Below are 6,725 nucleotides of genomic sequence, written 5' to 3' on the forward strand. Positions count from 1 at the left end.
ACAAAAGAGAAAAACTTGTAAGTTGCATGAATGGAAAAGTTCCTGATGAGCTCACAAATAAACTTCTATTGTCAGTGATGTTGGGACTTCCGTCTTGTATCCATTAATTACATAGTTCCAGTGCCTGTAGTTCAATCAAGCAAAATTGTGACTATGGCAAGTTTACATGGTCCAAATCTCATCCCTGTGGTTCAAACTGGTCATCAGTAGGGGATGCAATCAAATGGAAGATTGAATGCAATGTTCTTCACTGAAAGGCAGTTCCTATTGACCCTGAGCATGGCTCCTTCACTCTCAGGATTCCCACTCCCCAAGTAGGGATGTGCACAATACCGATTTGCTCAGTTTGTTTGAGTCCAAACTAGACTCAAACTGGACCAGGCATGTTCAGTTTTGGCACCCCGAATGAGGGGCCTGGTTAAGTTGAATTCAAATCAGTTGGGGTAGGTTCAGGGTGCCATCCACATTAAAATGTGTTGTTTTAAGGCAGGCTTACTACCACCATGGTCTTTGGTGGCCTCAGGGGATGCTTCTGCGGCCATGAGGGGTTCTGGCAGTTCCTCCTCCGCCCACCAGCCTCCCCCACCTGATGACCTACAGGCCAATTCAGCTGTTTTGGGGCCATTCCGGCCCTCTGCGTGTGGTGGCCATTTTTGAGACTGCTGCTCATGCGTGTGGGCCATTTGCCGGTTCAAGCTCAAGCCGGCTCAAGGTCAAGACGCCTCACACATCCCTATCTGTGTTCTCCGTAATATTTTTAATCTCTGTGCAGAATGAGTTTTGTTCTGAGTGGCAGTATCAAAGCAGTATGTGCGCACATATATTCAGAGTGGAACCTTCCTGATTCAATCTGAGCGGGATCGAAAATTAACTGAACAGACATCAAAAATCATGTGCATGCCTTAGAGGGAACACTGATCCCTATCCTCAAGCCAAGGGAGGGATGTCAACTCACTCACCCCACAGCAGGCCCACAGCAGCTGCATCAAAGGAGTCCAAATATCCCAAAGTTGGTGGTGCACTAAGAAAACCAGGAGACGCTCCAGGCAGTCTTGGAGGAAACTGACTATCTAGACCCATTTCAAACTGGTTTTCGGATGGGTTATGTGGTGGAGACTGCCTTGTTCAGCTTAATGGACGATCTCCAATTAGGACTTGACAGAGGAAGTGTGAATGTTGGTCCTTTTGGATCTCTCGGCAGCTTTCGATACTATCGACCATAGTATCCTTCTGGAACGTCAGAGGGAGCTGGAGGTGGGAGGCACTGCTTTGCAGTGGTTCTACTCCTTCCTTTCTGGCAGATTCCAGATGTTGTCACTTGGAGACTGTTGCTCTTCAAAAACTGAGCTTTTATATGGGGTCCCTCAGGCCTCCATACTGTCTCCAATGCTTTTTAATATCTACATGAAACCATTGGGAGAGATCATCTGGAGGTTTGGTGCAGGGTGTTATCAGTGCACTGATGACACCCAAATCTATTTCTCCATGTCAGCATCATCAGGAGAAGGCATATCCTCCCTGAATGCTTGCTTGGAAGCAGTAATGGGCTGGATGAGGGATAACAAACTGAGACAATCCAGACAAGACGGAGGTACTTATTGTGTGGGGTCATCACTCAGGAAGCGATATGGAGCAACCTGTTCTAGATGGGGTCACACTTCCTCAGAAGGAACAGGTACGCAGTTGGGGAGTGCTTCTGTATCCACACCTTTCCCTGGTTCCCCAGGTTGAGGCAGTGGCCAGAAGCGCTTTCTATCAGCTTCAGTTGATACACCAGCTGCGTCCGTTTCTTGAGGTCCATGATCTCAGAACAGTAGTACACTTGCTGGTAACCTCCAGACTTGATTACTGCAATGCACTCTATGTCGGGCTGCCTTTGAAAATAGTCTGGAAACTACAATTAGTACAAAATGCGGCAGTCAGGTTGGTCTCCTGGTCATCTCGAAGAGACCATATTACTCCTACATTACAGGAGTTGCATTGGTTTCCAATAATTTTCTGGGCAAAATACAAAGTACTTATAACCTATAAAGCCCTAAACAGCTTAGGTCCACGGTACTTAAGAGAGCGTCTTCTTCTGCATGATCCCCATCATCCACTGTGTACATCAGGGGAGGCTTGTCTGTGGCTACTTTCATGATGCCTGGTGGCCACCCAGGGACAGGCCTTCTCTGTTGTCGCCCCAAGGCTTTGAAATGTACTTCCCGTGGGAATAAGAATCTCCCCGTCTCTAGCGGCTTTTAAAAAGTGTCTGAAGACTCATCTTTTTACCCAGGCTTTTTAACTTTTTAAATTTTAGATTGGTTATTGTTTTAAACTGTTTTTAGCATTTAATTGATTTTAATGTTTTGTTTAGTGCTTTGTTGTGAACCGCCCTGAGACCTTGGTTTGGGGTCATATATAAATACGTTAAAGATAGATAGATAGCTATAGCTATAGCTATAGCTATAGATATAGATATAGATATAGATATAGATATAGATATAGATATATAGAGAGAGGCAGGATGAGCTGTGAAGGCAACTGGATGGGTGACAATGGGGATTCATTGGGACTCTCTTATAAGTCACAAGGTAGGTGACTGGAACACAAGTGGTGCAGAACTCGGCTCGAATGTGACAGGACACAGCACAGAACCCATTTGAAGGTTTATGCAGAGGCAGTCTGTGCAGCAAAAAAGAATTCTGGTCTGCGTGCATCGCTTCTTTAGGTTCGTGTTCAGTAGAGTTGTCCCAGGTTGTGAGGAGTTTGATTCAGGCTCCTTTCTGTTCGAACCAGTCCCCAGAGACTATGTTCTGCTGGAATGTTTTTAATGGGTTCTTTGCACACACAATCTCCTGTATTCGGGCCAACTTGGACTCCACTGTTTCTGTGGAGCCTGGTGGTGGCCAGCAATACCTCTTGCAGTATTAGATTGGATCAGTTTCAATCTGTGATGCCTGAGAACATGGACAAGCTGCTTGGGGTGGTGCAGCCTACCACTTATTCGCTGGACCCTTGCCCAACTTGACTGCTTCTATCTAGCAGGGAAATTGTTGAAGATGGCCTAGTTAATATCAATAACTCATCACTGAGGGAGGGCAGTATGCCTCCTTGTCTGAAGGAGGCAATAATTAGACCACTTCTTGAGAAGCCTTCCCTAGATCCTTTCCCTAGACAGTTATAGGCCGGGCTCCAATCTCCCTTGGTTGGGCAAGGTGATTGAGAGAGTGATGGCTAACCAGTTCCAGGCAGTTTTGGAGGAAACCAATTATCTAGACCCATATTCAAACTGGCTTTAGAGTGGGCTATGGGTTTGAGATGGCCTAGGTTGGCCTAATGGATGACCTTTACCAGGGAATTGACAGAGGGAGTGTGACTCTGTTGGTTCTTTTGGATCTCTCGGCAGTGTTTGATACCATCGACCATCGTATCCTTCTGGATCGCCTGGAGGAGTTGGGGGCTGGAGGCACTGCTTTGCAGTGCAGCTATTATATGGAGTCCCTCAGGGTTCATTCTGGCACAAATGCTTTTTAATATCTACATGAAACCGCTGGGTAAGGTCATCAGGAGATTTGGTGCAGTGTGTTATCAGTATGCTGATGACACCCAAATCTATTTATCATCATCATCATCATCATCATCATCATCATCATCATCTGGCATTCACTCCCTAAATCCCTGCCTACAGGCATTAATGGGCTGGATGGGGGACAACAAATTGAAGCTGAATCCAAGCAAGATGGAGACGCTCATTGTGGGAGATAGGAATTTGAGGGATGAGCTAGATCTTCCTGTGCTGGATTACACTCCCCCAGAAGGAACAGGTGCACAGCCTGGGAGTGCTCTTGAATCTAGCCCTTTCCCTGGTATCCCAGATAGAGGCTATAGCCAGGAGCAATTTTCCATTAACTTCTGTTGATTCGACAGCAACGTCCATTCCTTGAAGAGAATGATCTCAAAAGACTGGTGCATCAGCTGGTAACCTTCAGGTTGGACTATTACAATGCACTCTACATGCGGCTTCCTTTATACAAAGTTCAGAAACTTCAGTTAGTCCAAAAGGCGGCAGCCAGACTGGTCTCTAGGGTAACCCGCAGAGACCATATTATGCCTGTTTTCAAGCAGTTGCATTGGCTACCAATAAGTTTCCAGGCAAAATACAAAGTGCTGGTTATTACTTTTAAAGCCCTGAATGGCTTAGGTCTGGGTTACCTTAGAGAGCATCTTCTTTTGTATGATCCCCATCGTACACTGAGGTCTTCTGAAGAGGTCTGTCTCCAGTTACCACTGGCACGTCTTGTGGCAACTCAGAACCGGGCCTTCTCTGTAGCTGCTCCTGCTCTGTAGAAGGCACTCCCAACAGATATCCGTAGTTTGAACTCGTTGTTGGCTTTCAAGAGAGCCCTAAAGACTTACTTGCTTGGCCTGGCCTTCTAAGGTTTTAAAGTATTTTCATTGGTTTTAAATTATTCTGAATTATTTCAAATTGGTTTTTACATTGTTTTAAGTAGCCTGTTTTAAATGGTGTTTGCCTTTGTTTTTTACTTGTTCTACACCACCCAGGACCTTTGGAAGGGGCAGTATAGAAATGTAATAAATACAATAATAAATAAATAAGGGCAGACATCAGCAGACTCTTGTGAGATCTTGGAGTGGAGTGAGGGAATATTAAGGAAGCAGAGTCTAAGTAGTAAACTGTTTGTGCAGTGAATGCCCAGACTCTCGAGGAGGAAGGGATGCATGTTAATGTAGCTCTTGCTTTGAAGGTGGTTTGTTGTTGTTGTTGTTGTTGCTGCTGTTTTTTGCTAAAGTGGCCACCAATTGAAAAATAGTGAAGATGACTAATCTAATGGATGACCTATAGCACGTCCCCAGATGCAGATATATATGGCTTGATGACAATGACAATGATGATGGCAATGACAGGGGTGGTGGTAGTGAGTGAGAGAGAGGCAATAACAGAATAGGGATGTACTGTATCACATAATTTGATGGATATACATAACTATGAACCTAGCTATGACTGGCAATGGGGACCTCATAGTGTACATGTGCTTTAGTCTGTGTGCATCAGCTGTATCTTTCCCAATGAAGATAATGAGATGGAGCCAGTTTTTGCAACCCGTCGAAACAAGTGAGAAATTATGTGTTCAATGTTGTAAATGTAGACTGGCTGTCCCTTTAAGAAGGAGCCTGTGTGGGAATTTTTGTAAGCTTCCCCTTTCCCCATAAGTGCTCTGTGCAATGTGCAAATATGTCCCTGTGTTGTGCAGCCCTCAAGGACATATTTGCATATCTCACACATTGCCTCTAGGGCAGTGCAGGGCAAACTTGGCCCTTCAGATATTGTTGAATTGCAACTCTCACCACCCCCACAAATGTACTTCGGCAATATATGTAGTTCCCAGCCCTATTCTAGGGGAAGGGGAGACTGGTGAATAACACCATTCCTGCATGTGAGCTTTAGAAGCAGGAATGCATCCGCTGCATGCCTGCTTCTTTTGGCTGCACACATGCAGTGTTAGGATGTCAGCCAATGATGCTAAACTGAGTTAAACAAAGAGAAGCCCACTAGTTCTCAAGCTGCCCTCATTACGTACTGCACACAAAGAGAACTACAGTCTGTCCTAACTCCCAAGAGAGAAACTTGCCGATAAGGGTATGCTTTATTCCTACATACAGGAGCACGGAAGAAGCCAGAACATTACTAGATCCTCTGACCTTTTATCTAGTTAGGGTAGTATAAAGAATCTAATGGTGGAGCGAGGAAATGACTTGACCAGCAAGCCAGAGGTTGCCGGTTCGAATCCCCTCTGGTATGTTTCCCAGACTATGGGAAACACCTATATCAGGCAGTAGCAATATAAGAAGATACTGAAAGGCATCGTCTCGGACTGCGCGGGAGATGGCAATGGTAAACCCCTCTTGTATTCTACCAAAGACAACCACAGGGCTCTGTGGGCACCAGGAGTCGATACCGACTTGATGTCACACTTTACTTTACTTTACTTTACTTTACTCACTTCACTTCACTTCACTATATTCCTACATACAGGAGCAAGGAAGAAGCCAGAGCATTACTAGATCCTCTGGTCTTTTCTCTTGAGCTGGGTTGCAAGGAGTGTGGCAAGAATTGGTGCAGTCCAGTGTTACAGGAAGTCCTTCCCACCTTGATTCACCTTTCCACTGACTGGGAAAGCATGAGGTCTAATCTAAACCAGTCTGAAAAAACCTATATGAAGGTGTGGCAGGTAGTGATGAGGGTCCGGAGCTAGGCAATTAGGTGGTGCAAGGGCACAAGCAGCAAACGGCTGAGGGGGCTCTGTCTCAGCTTCACTAGTGGCACTAGTCGTTTCCCACTGTTTCATTTTTGATTAGTATTCTCCCTAAGAACAGACTCCTGCTTGCCTTCTTTCAAAGTTATTATCATTCTATAAGGCAGGCTATTAAAAAAAAGGTGCACGATTGTCTGCACTAAAACAAATCCCTGCAAAAGGGGCACCTCAACTTCTGGGGGAAATGAAATGTATAAAAGGATAGAGTGTACTTGTCAAAGATCATAATGGACCTTTGTGGCAAAGCTGGGAAGGAAAGCCAGATGTTCATAGCCTTGGATTTCCTGTACATCAGTGAACACATTGTGGCTTAAAAATAAGGCGACGGAGAAGGGGAAGCTGCCCTCTCTGGCTCCTTAGAGGCACAACGATGTGGGCTTTAATATACAGCGGGATGTTATGGATAGA

The sequence above is a fragment of the Hemicordylus capensis genome, chromosome 1 (genome assembly GCF_027244095.1).
Source record: "Hemicordylus capensis ecotype Gifberg chromosome 1, rHemCap1.1.pri, whole genome shotgun sequence".
Taxonomy (NCBI): Eukaryota; Metazoa; Chordata; class Lepidosauria; order Squamata; family Cordylidae; genus Hemicordylus; species Hemicordylus capensis.